At 43.4% G+C, this 15,152-nt stretch overlaps 1 non-coding gene across 1 annotated transcript; it reads left to right on the top strand.

Moving 5' to 3' along the window:
• Positions 1 to 12,873: 12,873 nt before the first annotated feature.
• Positions 12,874 to 12,996, top strand: LOC124361639. Its single transcript, XR_006922381.1, has one exon. It is a non-coding gene; the product is annotated as a U5 spliceosomal RNA (small nuclear RNA).
• The last annotated feature ends 2,156 nt before the right edge of the window (positions 12,997 to 15,152 follow it).

Genomic DNA, 15,152 nt, shown 5'->3' with positions numbered 1-15,152 from the left:
GTTCACTTTTCAATATGTCTTCAGACAGTGATGACGATTTTGTGTTGTATGAGAATAGTGCACTGAAAATGATTGTTTTAGGTAATAGAAGTTGTGCAGTGCACCCTGTAAATAGGCAGCGTAAGGAATTTGGAGAGTACCACAATCTGTTTCCCCAGTTGAAGAAATATCCAGATAGATTTTTCCAGTACACCAGAATGGATTACAGTACCTTTGAATATATATTGAACTTAATTTCTTCTCATATGGAGGTCAAATATACAAATTTTGTAAAGCAGCCGATTGAATGTGACGAGAAGCTACTTATTACACTCAGGTAAGTTTTATTATGCAAATTTATTATGCATTTGCTAATCAGGGTGTTTTTTCCAAAATCTTAACGATACAACTCCACATTAAAGTAAACGTAATATTTAATATATATATATATATATATATATATATATATATATATATATATATATATATATACGAGGGTCGTCCACAAAGTAACCTCCGTTTTGGAATAAAAAATAAACCAGTTGAGATACAAAAAGTTTATTATATAAGTGTTACAACTACAGCTTTTCTCTACTTTTCTACATATTCACCATACAAATTCAAGCACTTATCATATCTTTTAACAGTTTTTGAAATTCCGTCTTTAAAAAAATCTGCCGCCTGAGAACGTAGCCAACCTATCACAGCGTTTTGAAGCTCTTCATCACTCGCAAACCTCCGAGATGCAAGCCACCGCTTCATGTACGGGAAAAGATGGAAATCACTGGGAGCCAAGTCCGGGCTGTAGGAGGGGTGGTCAAAAACGTCCCATTTGAACTTTTCCAAAAGTTCTGTTGTTCTTTGAGCTGTATGAGGGCGGGCGTTGTCATGGACAAACACAACACCAGTTGTCAGAAGACCACAGTGCTTGTTTTGAATCGCTCGTCGTAGCCGGAAAATGATCTGAAAGTTCCGAGATTGTGAAGCGACGGTTCTCGCGAATTTTCTCATCCACTTTGTTCACCAAGTCATCACTAACGAGAGATGGCCTACCACTCCGGTCTTCATCGTGAACGTTCGTTCTTCCATTTCTAAAAAAAACGAACCCATTGACGGACTACACCTTTGCCCATAATGTTTGGGCCATACACCGCACTCAATTCACGATGAATTTCAGCTGCTGTGTAACTTTTCGACCACAGAAATCTTATTACACCACGCACTTCACACTTGGCGGGATTTTCTATCACGGCGCTCATGTTTTTACGTTGTAACAAAAGAACGCGCGATCGCACGATGCTCTCCCTTGCACAGCTAGAAGCGTACTGAACGGCTGCGCACGCCGATGTAAGAATGGCGGCGCTACCCCCACTACTTATCGCGCTACGCCCAAGCGGCGGTTACTTTATGGACGACCCTCGTATATATATATATATATTTAAATGAAATACGTTAAAGTAATAAAATATTGATTTACAGTATTAAAATTGAAATAAATTAAAATACTTTTCACCTTTATGTGTATAATCGTATTCTGTGTAAGGGTACTGGTTAACACATGTCTGGTAATTTATAGGACTAATCGTTAATATTAGGAAGTTATTGAGAATAGAATAATTGCATATTTATTAGACCATTCATGTTGGTAGGTACAGTAATATTATAGTTAAATAAAAACAGATCAAAACGAATCAATTTATTAACTGCAATTAATTGACAATGAAGTTTTAAAAAGACAAACAAATAATTAGTTTGGATTGCCACTCCACATATGAACACTAGACTCAGCATCAGGCATATTACCAATGTTAAGCAAAGTGTACGAGTCCTCATCGATCGAGATTGGTGTACAAGGGCCAGTCACAGAACCATGACTAGACAAAGGGGTAGAACGTGATGAAGAGTCGACATACCCACTACCGTATGCGTATTTCATGACTAAATTTTGAACATCATTATGAAACATTAATTTATTCACTCCAGTAATCAACTTAAGATGGGGGCTTAGACTTTCGAAAAACTTGAAGTCTTCGTCATCCTTTTTTTGTTCCTTGTCCAGTTCTTGTTTTCTTTTTTTTTCTTGTAGCATTGAAAGTTTTTTTTCTTCAAGCTGCACTAACTGTTGTATGTGATCTTGCCTACCCGTTCTTTTTCGAAAGTCATTAGTATGAGTAAACGTTTGGGTTTCATTGTTAACAGTAGTGGTTGCTACTGATGGGGTATTGTCATTCATCAGTGTATCATCAGTTACATTGTGCTCGTCTTCCTCATTATCAGGATTATTATCACTCACCTCTGTTATTTTGGTTTGAACTGCTTTCCTCTTTTCAGAGCGGTGTTCACTCAATGTTATATTCCCACTGGAGGGTCTTACCTGAAATTGTTCTCTCAAAAAATCCAAACTCATAAAGTAAGGCCAATTTGGTTTGTAAACAGTATCTGCTCCCTGGCCTGATCTCTCTTTTTGCGTTTTTCGGAACTCACTTCTGTAGTAATCACGAAGTCCCTTCCACTTCTGTTGTGCTTCTTTCACTGAAATAAAATAATGAATTAATAATTCAGTGTGTTTACTAAATTAAATAGAACTCTAATGTAAGGAGAGGGCCCTTAGACCTCGCTTTCTTGAAGGATGTAATCTATACTGTACCTCCCAAACCCCCCGGTAGGCTTTGCCCCCTCTGGGAAAAATCTCTGCAGACACACTTGGTGAATGTAGCGAGGAATAGGGTTGTTACTTTCTGTTATTTAGTAAAAATTTAGATAAAACCCCTTAACTGTTATAGTGCTTTTAATTTCAGATATCTGGCTACCGGCGCATCCTTTAGAAGCCTATCATTCACATTTAGAATTGGAGCTTCAACAGTAAGCAAAATAGTAAGCGAAACTGTGAAACAACTATGGAATGTTTTGCAACCAATACACATGCCTGTACCTACGTCAGATACGTTTCTTCGCACCAGCCAAGAGTTCTACAATATTTGGAATTTCCCAAATTGTATTGGATGCATAGATGTCAAACACGTTAGAATTATTTCCCCTCCACATTCTGGAACGATGTTCTACAACTACAAAAAGTTTTATTCAATAGCTTTACAAGGTGTTTGTGACGCTCAGTACAGATTTTCTATGATCGATGTTGGAGGATTCGGTAAACAGAACGATGGAGCAACACTAGCAGCTTCAGATATGTACTTACAAATTAAAAATAATCAGCTAAATATTCCAGATGATAGTTATTTACCAGAGACATACGTCAAAACATCTATGGTTTTTTTAGGCGATGAAGCTTATCCTCTGTCCCTTCGATTATTAACACCTTACCCAACTGACAACCTAACGATGGAAAAAACTGCATACAACTTTCGGCACTCAAGGGCGAGAAAAACAATTGAGTGTACATTCGGAATATTGTATTCAAAATGGAGAATACTCGCAAAGAGTATTGAAGCTAAACACGAGACTGCCGATCACATAGTTAAAGCTGTTTGTGTTCTTCAAAATACAATAATTGAATGAGAAGGATTTGAAAGACATTTGAGCGAGGTAATACCTGGTGAAAAGACTCGAGGCGATACCGAACCTGTGCCAAGACGAAGGGGCCGACACCTAACTGCAGCAATGCTTTTACGTGATACATTCAAGGCATATTTCCAGGAAAACCCCATCAAATTTAAGAAAGACAATGAGCAATAATTTTAATGTTTTGTTTGTGTTCTAATAAATGAATTTCTCGTACCTGTACAGTTGTTTTCTTGGCCTATTTCCTTCCACATACGATCGAGAATGAATCTATTATGGTGGCTGGATTGTTGTTGGTCCCAGACAGCACTGCGTTCACGCACTGATAAAATACATGTTTCAGTATCCATAACAGCTGCACTTATTTTCGATTTGACCAACGAGGCTCGACTGAACCCTCGAGCAAAGAAATCGGGTATCAATATCTGAGAGGAGAGGCTAGCGTGTCGAGACTTGAACCAGCGCCCCTCTCCGCTCCACTATGATTCAGCGCATCTAACTGCATGTATTCTTTTCAACCCTCTCAGCTCCCTTCTCCGCTACACTCTAGCCTTGCCGCTCCACTATGTTTTTACCCTTAGGGAACGGAATGTGACCCTCCTCGCGAGCCGCTGCCTGCCCAAATTCCGTCACCCGTGCTGTCCACAGCGCCAACTACCTCGACACGCCTATGGAGCTTCACCTCCAGTCCCGCCTGCGTCTCCAGCCACCACCATCGGCTCGCCGACCGCGCCTGCTGCTGGGCCTCTCTCTCCACCTCCGCCACCGCCGGGCCCACCATCATTTTTTTTGTGTCTGTTATTTATTTATTTGTTTGTTTTGTTTGTTTAACTGTTTATTGTGATTTTAAATTATTTAAATATTTTAACTTATACCCATATTATTTATTTTTATATATGATAAATAGTGCCTACATTTATATTTATTACAAAAAATGACTCTTGGGCAAACAAACAAAAGGAAAACCTCTTATCCTCCACCACAACTACAAGTATAGAGAGAGCCATTGCTTGAAGAACGGGGAAAGAGCCTGCCGCTGTTTGGGGCGGAACTGTGGAGCGACGTTGAAGACCAAAGCCGAGGCGACGCGACTTGTGTCGTGCAGCGGCAAACACCAAGGGCCCCATCCAGTCACCATGAGGACTCTGTCCTTGTCGCCTGCACCTATCCCGCTTGCCGCATCTCCCGCGACGCCCGCGCTCTCGAGCGATGCTGACCTCCCCGCGTCACCCGCGACGTCCATCGGCGCCTCGATCCCGGCTGTCTGTCTTGACGCTGCCTCTGCCGCAGAAGTAGCCGACCTGGTTGCCGAAAACAAAGTTCTCCAAGACCGTCTGCTGCAGCTCGAAGAACAGTTTAAACACGTTCTGGACCACTCTATTGAGTCGGATACACGACTCCTACAGTACACCAACCAGGTTTTCGTGGCGTCCACGTCGCGGGTTGACTCACCTGTGCGTCCCTCCGCGACTGACTGCGGCGTGCAGTGTGACCTGCCGACCAACTGCGGGGACCAGCGGTGTGCCGAGACCCGAGATCTTGTGGCCAGCCTCAGGACCACCATTGAAGTTTTAGAAGCGGAGCTGAAATGCTTCAGGGGGAAGGAAGAATGTGGGTGTACGGGAGAGCAGCCACCGGACTGGACAGTAAAACATGATAAAAGGAGGTCATGTGTAATGAAACCAGTCAACCAACCTTCTACTGTCCCAAAGCTCTTGACCTGTTCTTTGGCAACCTCTGAGGGGTTGAGCTCGCCCTGCAGTGAGCGGATGAAAAAGAAAAAAAATAAGAACGGGAGAAAGAGGAAGACGAAGCCTACAGACGAGGACCCGAGAGCTGAACTGCCTTATTCCTCAGTTTTAATTGAGGGAGACAGCCACACCCGCGATTTGGCAAAACATGTGCGGCGGAGGATTACCTGGGGGATGAAAGTGGAGGACTTCTGCAAGCCTGGAGCCGGGCTGCTGGATGCGACGTCTCAAGTCTCGGTAGCTGCTGCTTCATCGTAGCTGGGACCAATGACGTCGCCTCCGGTCAGCAGCGCAACATTTACCGGCATCTTGAGGACATCATCAGGACAAAGCTGAAAACCTCCAGTATTGTTATCTCCACCCTGCCCCACAGACACGACTTGCTAACCAACCACCAGATAAATCAAGAAATAGTGTTGGTAAACCATTACATAGAAGAATTGTGCGCCAGGTACCGTGGGGCAGGGGTTCTGGACTTCAACCGCATCGGCAGAAGTGTGTTCACACGTCATGGTATGCACTTGAGACCGGACAACAAGCATCTGCTGGCGGAGCTGCTGGTTGAGTGTCTGCAGGGAGCGAACCGCTTCATCCGTGTAACGCCCTCGCCGCCTGCGCCGCTGCTCTCCGCCTTGGGACGGCCGGTCGCTGCTGGGCCTCACATGCGGTAGCCTTACGAGTCCTTTGCCGAGGCGGTTAAAATCGGCTCAGCGGTGCGACAATCCGGTCCTTCTTCTTTGGGAAAAAACTGCCCAGCTCTGGACTCTGTGATTCCAACATAGCTATACCAGGACCGGGGAGTGACAAATTTAAAAAACCAAGAGAAAATTCAAAACAAATTCACAAAATTCTAAATCCAATTAAATCATTTTCCGTCGTGCACCAGAACGTGCAGTCTGCCACTAATACAATTGACGAGCTTGTTCTCATGGCAGAAGAGATGCATCCAGACATATTTGTTCTTACTGAGCATGGCTTCACGGCAGATACTGTGGCAGTGTTCAGTATCAGCAATTACGAATTGGCTAGTAATTTTCACCGAATGCAATTTAAAGGGGGTGGTGTGGCAATTTTTGTCAAATCCCAATTGACTTTCCAGCCATTCACTGTTGATTACAGCTGTGATCTAAACTTTGAAGTGGCTGGAATAAAACTCGGACTAAATTCCCTGGGAAACATAATAGTAGTTGGCTTGGACAGATCCCCAAATGGGTGTAGTACAACATTTTTTGAAAAATTCGAGACCCTCCTAAATTTTTTCCATTCTAAATTATTGAAGTTTATTATTATAGGTGACTTCAATATTGACGTTTTAGATCACGCCAGCCCTCTAACCCAGCGGCTCTGCGATATTCTCACTTCTTTCGGCTTAATCTGGTCAGTGAACTCACCAACACGGGTGACCGCCGCGTCGAGTACAGCCATCGACAACGTCATCACAAATATTCCGGATGTCTCGGTCTCTGTGCTGGATGCGGCCATCTCCGACCACTTCGCCCAAGAAGCTGTCATAAATAATTCCAAACCCAGCGGCTCTGCGATATTCTCACTTCTTTCGGCTTAATCTGGTCAGTGAACTCACCAACACGGGTGACCGCCGCGTCGAGTATAGCCATCGACAACGTCATCACAAATATTCCGGATGTCTCGGTCTCTGTGCTGGATGCGGCCATCTCCGACCACTTCGCCCAAGAAGCTGTCATAAATAATTCCAAAACAAACTCAAACCCCATTCCGTAAAAATTAAACGAAATTTAAAGCCATCAAATGTACAGCTTTTTAATAAATCTCTCGGGAAAGGAATCGTGGTCTTTCTTAGATCCATTCCAGCGAGTGGACGATGCCTTTAATGCGTTTTTGACACTGTAATTTTCCACTTAAATGTCACTTGCCCATTTCAAATTTTCAAGGAAAGTTCTCCTGGGAAGAGGAATATTTGGGTCACTCAAGATATCCTAAAATTAAGAGAAAGGCTCCGGTTTTATCATTCAATATACGTTAATTCTGAAAACGAAGAATTTAAAACCTTATTCCGCAACTTCAAAAAAAATTGTCGTAACGAAATTTAAAATGCTAAAACTCGAAATTTTGAAGAAAAATTAATACAATCGGACAATTTTTCAAAAAGTATGGGAAATTATTAAAATCAACAAAAACTTTAAACATTTTTCTAAATTTTCAACTCCTATCCTTAAAATTCAAAGCAAAATAATTGACGATCCTTTCAAAGTGGCAAGTGAATTCAATAAATTCTTCTCAACAGTGGCCGAACCAGACAACTCATTTAACCCGGACAGCCATCGCGAGGAGCCACTGGTGGGACCGGTCTCGTCCATGGCTCTCTTCCCCGTGAGTGAGGCGGAGGTGGCTCGTATCGTGCAGGAGCTGAAACCTAAAAAATCCTGTGACATCAATGGTATGTCTGTGTGGTTACTCAAAGGGTGCGTCAAGCATCTTTTGACACCACTCACAACATTGATTAATCTGTCGTTCGCACAAGGCGTCTTCTCATCGGCATTGAAGATTTCCAAAGTCATTCCAATTTTCAAAAAGACGATCCTTGCATCTCAAGCAATTATCGTCCAATTTCAATCCTCCCTGTGTTCAGCAAAATTTTTGAAAAAGCTTTCCTCAATCAATTTCAAAAATTTGATATTTGGACAACTTGGGATCTCTGACTTAGGAACGAGCTAAACCATTTAAGAGGCACGCCTCGAATGCCGTGAGACTCAAGTTTGTCGAGCAGTGTACCGTGATTTACGCAGTAGAATGCTTTGGACAGGTCTCACACTCATTGTGTGGTTTCGACATTCAATTCCCTCTACAATCATATCGACAAGACTCACAGCTGCGTCTGTTGTCGATTTGCCCTTTCTGAAACCAAATTGTTCACTTGAGAGCTGATTGTATTTGTCCAAAAAGTGAAGCATTCTTATAAGAAATAGCTTTTCAAAAATTTTGCTTATCACTGGCAAAATTGAGACAGGCCGATAGTTAGTAATTGAAGCTGGGCTGTCTTTCTTAAAAATAGGAATAACTTTAGCAATTTTCAGGAGAGAGGGAAACACTCCTTTTTGGCCGAGGACCCCGCCCATCAGCAACGGATGCAAAAAAGTTATTAAACTGATCGGCAATCTCCGTTTCATTGTCCATAAGCCTAGACACAATTTTAATTTTGACTGATTTATGAGTTTTCGTTTTATTATTAATGATGCCCCAAGTTGTTTTTGGAAGAGAGAATAGATTTTGAGACATCATATGCTTTTGCAGCTTGGATCACTTTCTTGTATGTTTGTTTGTAATTCTTGAAAAAAGTTTTAAATTGTTCGTTTGAAGTGGTTTTGTAAATTTCGGAGAAAAATTTTAGTTATTCTCTAGAAACTAAGATACCCGCTGTGATCCAGTTATTTTTGGAAGTTTTTTCGCAAACATTGATAATTTTTGTAGGGCAGCATGTTAATCTGGAAATGTGGAGTGTCGTTAAACAATCTAAACTGCTGCTCTACAGGTTGAAATGAATTTAGAAAAGTCTTATCTGGAAGATCGGGGGCAGTGCGTGCAGATTGGGAGTGCTCTATCAGAGAAGGTAAAAATGCCTTATGGTGTCCCCCAGGAATCAATACTTGGGCCAGTCCTTTTCCTGATATACGTCAACAGGTTGAATTCAACAATCCAATATGGAAAAGTGATTCAATATGCTGACGACACGACTCTCTGCATCAGATCAAAATCAAAACACGATCTTTAAATAAAGTCTTTCATCGAACTTAACTCATGTATCGAGTATTTTTCCAGAAACAATTTGAAAACAAACAGTTTCAAATCAATCGTCATGAACTTATGTCTTCGGCAGCATGACGACCAAGAGCTCCGGCCCGCGGTGATGGTGGACGACGTTCTTCTGGATGAAGCTGAATCCACCAAGTTCCTCGGAATGTACCTTGACCGAGGGTTGACGTGGAACACCCACGTTGAGGACGTTTGCTCTAAGGTTGCCTCGGGCATTTATGTCCTGCGCAACCTTGCAAATTGTTGTTCTTTGAGTGTTTTAAAACTGGCCTACTTTGGTCTTATACATCCATATATGCCTTACGGCTTGATATTGTGGGGCAGTTGTTCCAAAAACATGTTTCAAAGAGTTTTAAGATCTCAAAAGAGAACCGTTAGAATTTTGTTAAAGTTAACCCCCAGAGAGTCGAGAGTCATGCAAAGACGCCTTCAGGATGCTTGGATTACTGACTTTTCCCTGTCTCTTTATTTTAAAGGTTATCCTGTACTGTCGACTCAAATGTGAGTTGGAACGGGGCAGGGACGTCCACCAGTACGGGACTAGAGGCAGGGACAACTTCCGGCTCGATCAGCACAGAACGACGGCTTATGGACGCTTACCGTCCCAAGTTTGTGTCAGGATAATCAACAGGCTTCCTGAGGGTATTAAAAATTTAAACGATCCCAATCAATTTAAAGCTCGGTTAAAACACTTCCTGGTGTCAAAGGCATTTTACTCTGTTGATGAGCTCATAATGGGCGGCTGGGATCAAGGAATTAATGAAGTTATTCAAGAGTATTAACACATAAACCGGTTCTGATATAGATAAATAAAGACCGAATGTCATCTTTATGTCATACTGTGTTTATAAAAAATAGACTTTAGTTTCAACTTAAATTCCATTTTATGACGCATGAAATGCAATTGTAACAATTGTTAATGCAATAAAGAATATTATTATTATTATTTTCTGCTGGCTCCACCCCTCCTGGCTCGCCGGCCTCGTCGTTGGCCGACCACCCTGTCTTCGAGCTCTCGGCATGGCAGCGTGAGGTGGCCAAATTCAACCCGGAGATGGCCTGGGACGAGTTCCTGCATGCCCTCGACCAACTTGTCGCTTCTGTGACGTCGGCATCTGCGCGGCCGGGGCAAGATCAGCGGGGAGACCACCGGGATGCTCGACCACCTCGGACCGCTCGACCACCTCGGACAACAAGACGCCATGATGCCCGGGAAGCCACGCGCCTTCAGAGACTGTATCGGCGGGCTCCAAGACGGGCGGTCCGCGAGGTCCTGAAGGCTGCCTCGCCATTTTGTGACATCCCTGGTGCTGCCATTGAGGACCACTTCAGGGACAGCTACTCTCCCAGGGAGGGGAGCGTGGGGGCTCCGCCCCCTAACTCCGTTCTCCCTGCTGCACTCCCACCACCGCTCCTGGAGGCCACGTCTCCTGGGGAGGTCCTCTCCCTCCTCCGCTGGACCTCCACACCGCTCCTGGTCCAGATGGGATCAGATATGGAGTATGACATTGTCGGGACCCTTCCGGGCATGTACTTGCCGCCGTCTTTAACGTCTGCTTGGCGGCTAAGCGGTTTCCGCCTGCCTGGAAGGTCTCGACGACTGTTCTGATCCATAAAAAAGGTCCGATGGGGGACATCACCAATTGGCGTCCGATAGCCCTGTCCAACACCTGTGGGAAGCTGTTTTGCAGCCTTCTGGCCAACCACCTCTCTGGGTGGGACTCCGCCAATGGGCTCTCCTATTAGTAGCCCAAAAAGGGTTTACCCCCGCGGAGGGCTTCCTGGAGCACAATTTCCTGTTCCAGGAACTCCTCGATGAGGCATGTAGGCGTGGGGGAGAGCTTTGCATTGCCTGGCTTGACCTGGCTAATGCATTTGGGAGTGTCCCCCACTCCTCGCTCTTCTCCGCCCTGCGCTCTGCCGGTCTGACCGCCGACCAACTGCGGCTCATCGAGGATCTGTACCAGGGAAGTGTCACGTCCATCCGGCACAATGGCGGTGTAACGGCCGAAATTCCCTTCGGTGCGTGTGTGAGGCAGGGCTGTCCATTGTCTCCCCTCCTCTTTAATCTTGTGATGGAGACACTGATCCGGCCCCTCACCGCGATGGATACCCATGAGGTCGACCTACATGGCACGCGTGTCAGTGTCCTGGCATACGCGGATGACCTGGCCTTGGTTGCCAGGTCTGAAGCATTGCTTAGGGCACTGCTTGAGGCCGTCGTTCCGGCAGCTTCGTGGGTCGGCCTCAGGTTTAAACGGGAAAAATGTGCCACACCCCATGTGGCGCGGCGTGAGGTGAGGCCGACAGCGTTTGCCATTTAGGCTCCCCAATTAGGGTCCTGGGTGAATGCGAGCCATATCAACACCTTGGTGTACCCACTGGCATGAGAATTGTTCAAACTCCGGTGGACACCATTACAAGACTTTAAGGTGAAGCTGCCGCCATCTTTGGGAGTCTGCTTGCGCCCTGGCAGAAGCGTCACGCTCTGCGCACGTTCCTGATCCCGCAACTGATCTTTAACCTTAATACCGCGAGGATCAGGAAGACGTGTTTGCGTGGGCTGGACAACATTGTCAAAGCGGGCTGTAAGCGGACTTTAAACCTCCCTGCTAAGATGATTGGCCGTCCCGCACCAGGCATCGTCAGTTGGAATGTCCGCCGCTCCTCACTCCACCCCCACCGGAGCGTAGGCAGGCGCTTGGAGAGGCGGTTTCTCGCCGTCCGGGCCGCAGAGAAGGTGGTGGTGACGTTGGAATTCCCCGCCACGTCCCCGTTGAGGTAGTCGACGAGTCGTCAAACGTTGACCCGGGCAGCAGAGCGATGGCCAGCAGATACAGCTAGGCCCTCCAGGGCAAGACGGGAGATTTTCGGGTCGGGAGATGTCAGGAGCCGGAAAGCATGCCCTACCGCGGCTAAATCGGCTTGGTCGGTGATGGGAAGCAGTCCCGCGCCGCCCCACGATGGTGGAAGCTCGACCTGCTCCACGCTGGCTCGCGAGGGGAGGCCGAGTGTCCTCTTGCCTTCCGCCCTTATTAATAGATCCAACCCCTTTAGGGAGGACTTCTTGATCCTCGCCGTCCTGAGGTTGAAGTCCAGCTGGGGGACTATGAATGTCCTCACCGCATCCAACTTCTGCCATCGGCACAGGCCAACACGCTGATCCGCTCCCCGTGCAGCGACACACCGTGCTCCCCCTCCAACTTTGATCCACTTTGATCTTAGCCAAAAGGCCGAGAAGCGATAAAATAGACGTGTTTTACAATTACATAGAGTAAAAAGTTACTTGCAATTTGTCGCTCGAGAAAGAAAAACAACAAAAGTCGGAAATTTGGAGAAAAAATTTGTTAGAAAACCGTGTTTTCGCTATTTTAGAGAAACAGTTTTATTAGATGCGTAATAAATTCCCTCCGGCCAGAGAACAAGAGTGAAAAACCGTTATTCTATCAGAAAGACAACGACGGGGCTCGTGTAATCGCCAGCTACGCCCCGGCCAATTGACACTAGCGCTCCGCTCGCCGCAACCAAACTGTCCTGTTAGTTGGTCGACTCGCCGCACAGGTGTCGCGTCCAGCGCCCGGTACGATTACCGGGACGGCGACCGTCACTTTACCTTCTCTTGACGCGCGACCGCTAAAACGACTGCATATCTCTTACACCGCAATCCGAGCGAGACCGTCTACTGACAAGTGTATTTTAAAATTCACCTGTTCACGGTTGACGACGTTCCTAAAGTGTTCAGCGTCTCGCACACTGCCAGTTGCGGACATTATGTCGGCAAACTCTCGGCGCAGTTTTTAAGTAGTAAATTGATCGGTCTCGGGACCTCGTCTCTCCACTCTGGTTTCCCTTCAGAACGAATAAATCTTTCGCCTTTTACTAAAGATTTCCGTGGAGGGGAACACATGATGAGTCTGTAACCAATTTTTAGTCAGTGCCCGGCCCTTATGGGGCTGGGCCATCATCAGTTTTTTCTGACCATGATGCTCAAGTTATACATTTTGTTAACTCCAGTAAAAAGTTAGTACCCGAAACCGTAACAATAACTAAGCGATATTTTTCTGACAACAACTGGAAATATTTTGAAACACTTTTAAACTCAGAAACTTGGAATGATGTATATAACTGTAGTTTAACGAACGAAAAATTTGAAATGTTTACTAATACATTTAATTATTTCTATAACTTAGCCTTTCCAGTGGTTAGTAAAAAGGTTAATCTTAGGGAAACAACTAGCTTGAACTGGATAACTAGAGAAGTAAGAGAGGCTAATCTTAACTATCTTAAGTCACTTCCTTGGAATTTAGTACCTGAGAATGTTGTTGAGGATGCTAGGAGTAAGTATAATGGTCTTGTAAAGAATACAAAAGCTAAGTTCTACGATGAACAAATTATGACCTCAGACAACAAGTCTAAAGCTATGTGGAATGTTGTTAATGACACAGTACCTATGAGGGGAGGGTTGCATTGAGTCCAGTTTTCATTAAGTCCAGCTCTGAATTTCCAGCAAAAAAATACATTAAATAAAATGCTTGTTTCATAAAGTCCAGTTTTCACAAAGTCCAGGTCTCTAATATTAATTTAAAATATAACACAGTTTCATAAAGTCCAGGTATCACTGAGTCCAGTTCTGAAATATTATTAAAATACAGCAGTCTCAGTAAGTCCAGTGGCATAGAGTCCAGGAGTACAGTCTAAACTAGCAGTTGGACATCCATTGCCGCGTGCAGCTGCAAGTAGTTTGCGTCGTTCACCTGCAGGCGCGTTTCATAACTCAGATTAATTATACCTTAATAGATTTGATTTTAAGGTTTGTTTCGCTTTATATACACTTTTAAAATATTGCTTGATGGTTAGTTATAACTGAAATTAATTTGTAGCGTTTACCATTGAGAAATATTTTTGTACACAATATACGAGTATTGTGTATTGTACCGCATCTCTCTAGTCAACAAACTTCAGATATACTGTACCGATTATCTGAATGTGTAAAACTAAAAAATTAAATATTATTAAATGTTGTGACTCTGTAGTTTGTACTCGAATAAACAACACACACGTAACATACCTTTGTGATTACGAATACAATGTCTGAATGTTCACGGTGTCCGTTTCATGTTAATGATCTTCACATCCTAACGACCACAGTGAAGCAATGTTAGGTTACTAATTGTATTATCCGTAAGTATATTTGGACTTTTATTTATACATTTTAATTTTGGAAATAATCTAGTCGAATCAATTGCTAATCAGTGGTTTTATTATATATCGATATCTATTTGTTGACTTACTTTTACCAGTGATTTATTGCATCTGATGACATAAATACTCAATTTCTTTTATATTTATATAATTGAAGCATATGTACCACTTTAAATATAAACTTTCAAGCTTTTGAAATTCAACAGCAGTAGGAATTGTTTACAGCGTTTATATCTTTAGATTTCGAAATTCTGTAAACGGAAAATGTAAAAAAATACATACTTAGTCCTAATAACGTGGCGAGTAGGACTGCTGGTTGGAATAATATTTTAGAAGTTTAAAGAAATGTGTGACCACAGTTTTAGTAAAATTTTTAGAGACAGAAAAAATGGATATTCCAAAGCCAAAATAAAAACTTTAAAATAAAAATATGGACGGTTTTATATATAGTAGACTATACATGAAAGATACAAGTTACTAAATGCTATCTCCTTACATCATAAATTAATAAATAATTACTCTCTGGAGCTTCATTCGTATACATACTGTAAAGTTATTACAGTTTATTGATAAGCCTTTTTTTATTTTGGTATTATTACGAAATTGCCTATATTTTAAAATACTGCCTGCAGTTTCTAGTGGAGTGACTAAAACTTTTCTAACAGTTTATTACGTGTAGTTTAGTAGTATTATAAGTAAACTTTTTCAAGTTTGGACATTAAACAAGAGTTGTATTCAAATATTTTAAGCTATTCCTATTTCCATTACTGTATTTTGGTGAAAGAATTTCACTATATAATCCTATAAATTATAATACTATATAATCCTATAAATCCTCGTATACTGCCATCACCCATTTTACCCAACCCTGCCTTCAAAGGAGTGGAATTTTTTTAATTGTTACACCCGCCA

Source organism: Homalodisca vitripennis, chromosome 4 (assembly GCF_021130785.1).
Source record: "Homalodisca vitripennis isolate AUS2020 chromosome 4, UT_GWSS_2.1, whole genome shotgun sequence".
NCBI classification, from domain to species: domain Eukaryota; kingdom Metazoa; phylum Arthropoda; class Insecta; order Hemiptera; family Cicadellidae; genus Homalodisca; species Homalodisca vitripennis.
This window is presented reverse-complemented; position numbering and strand designations above follow the sequence as displayed.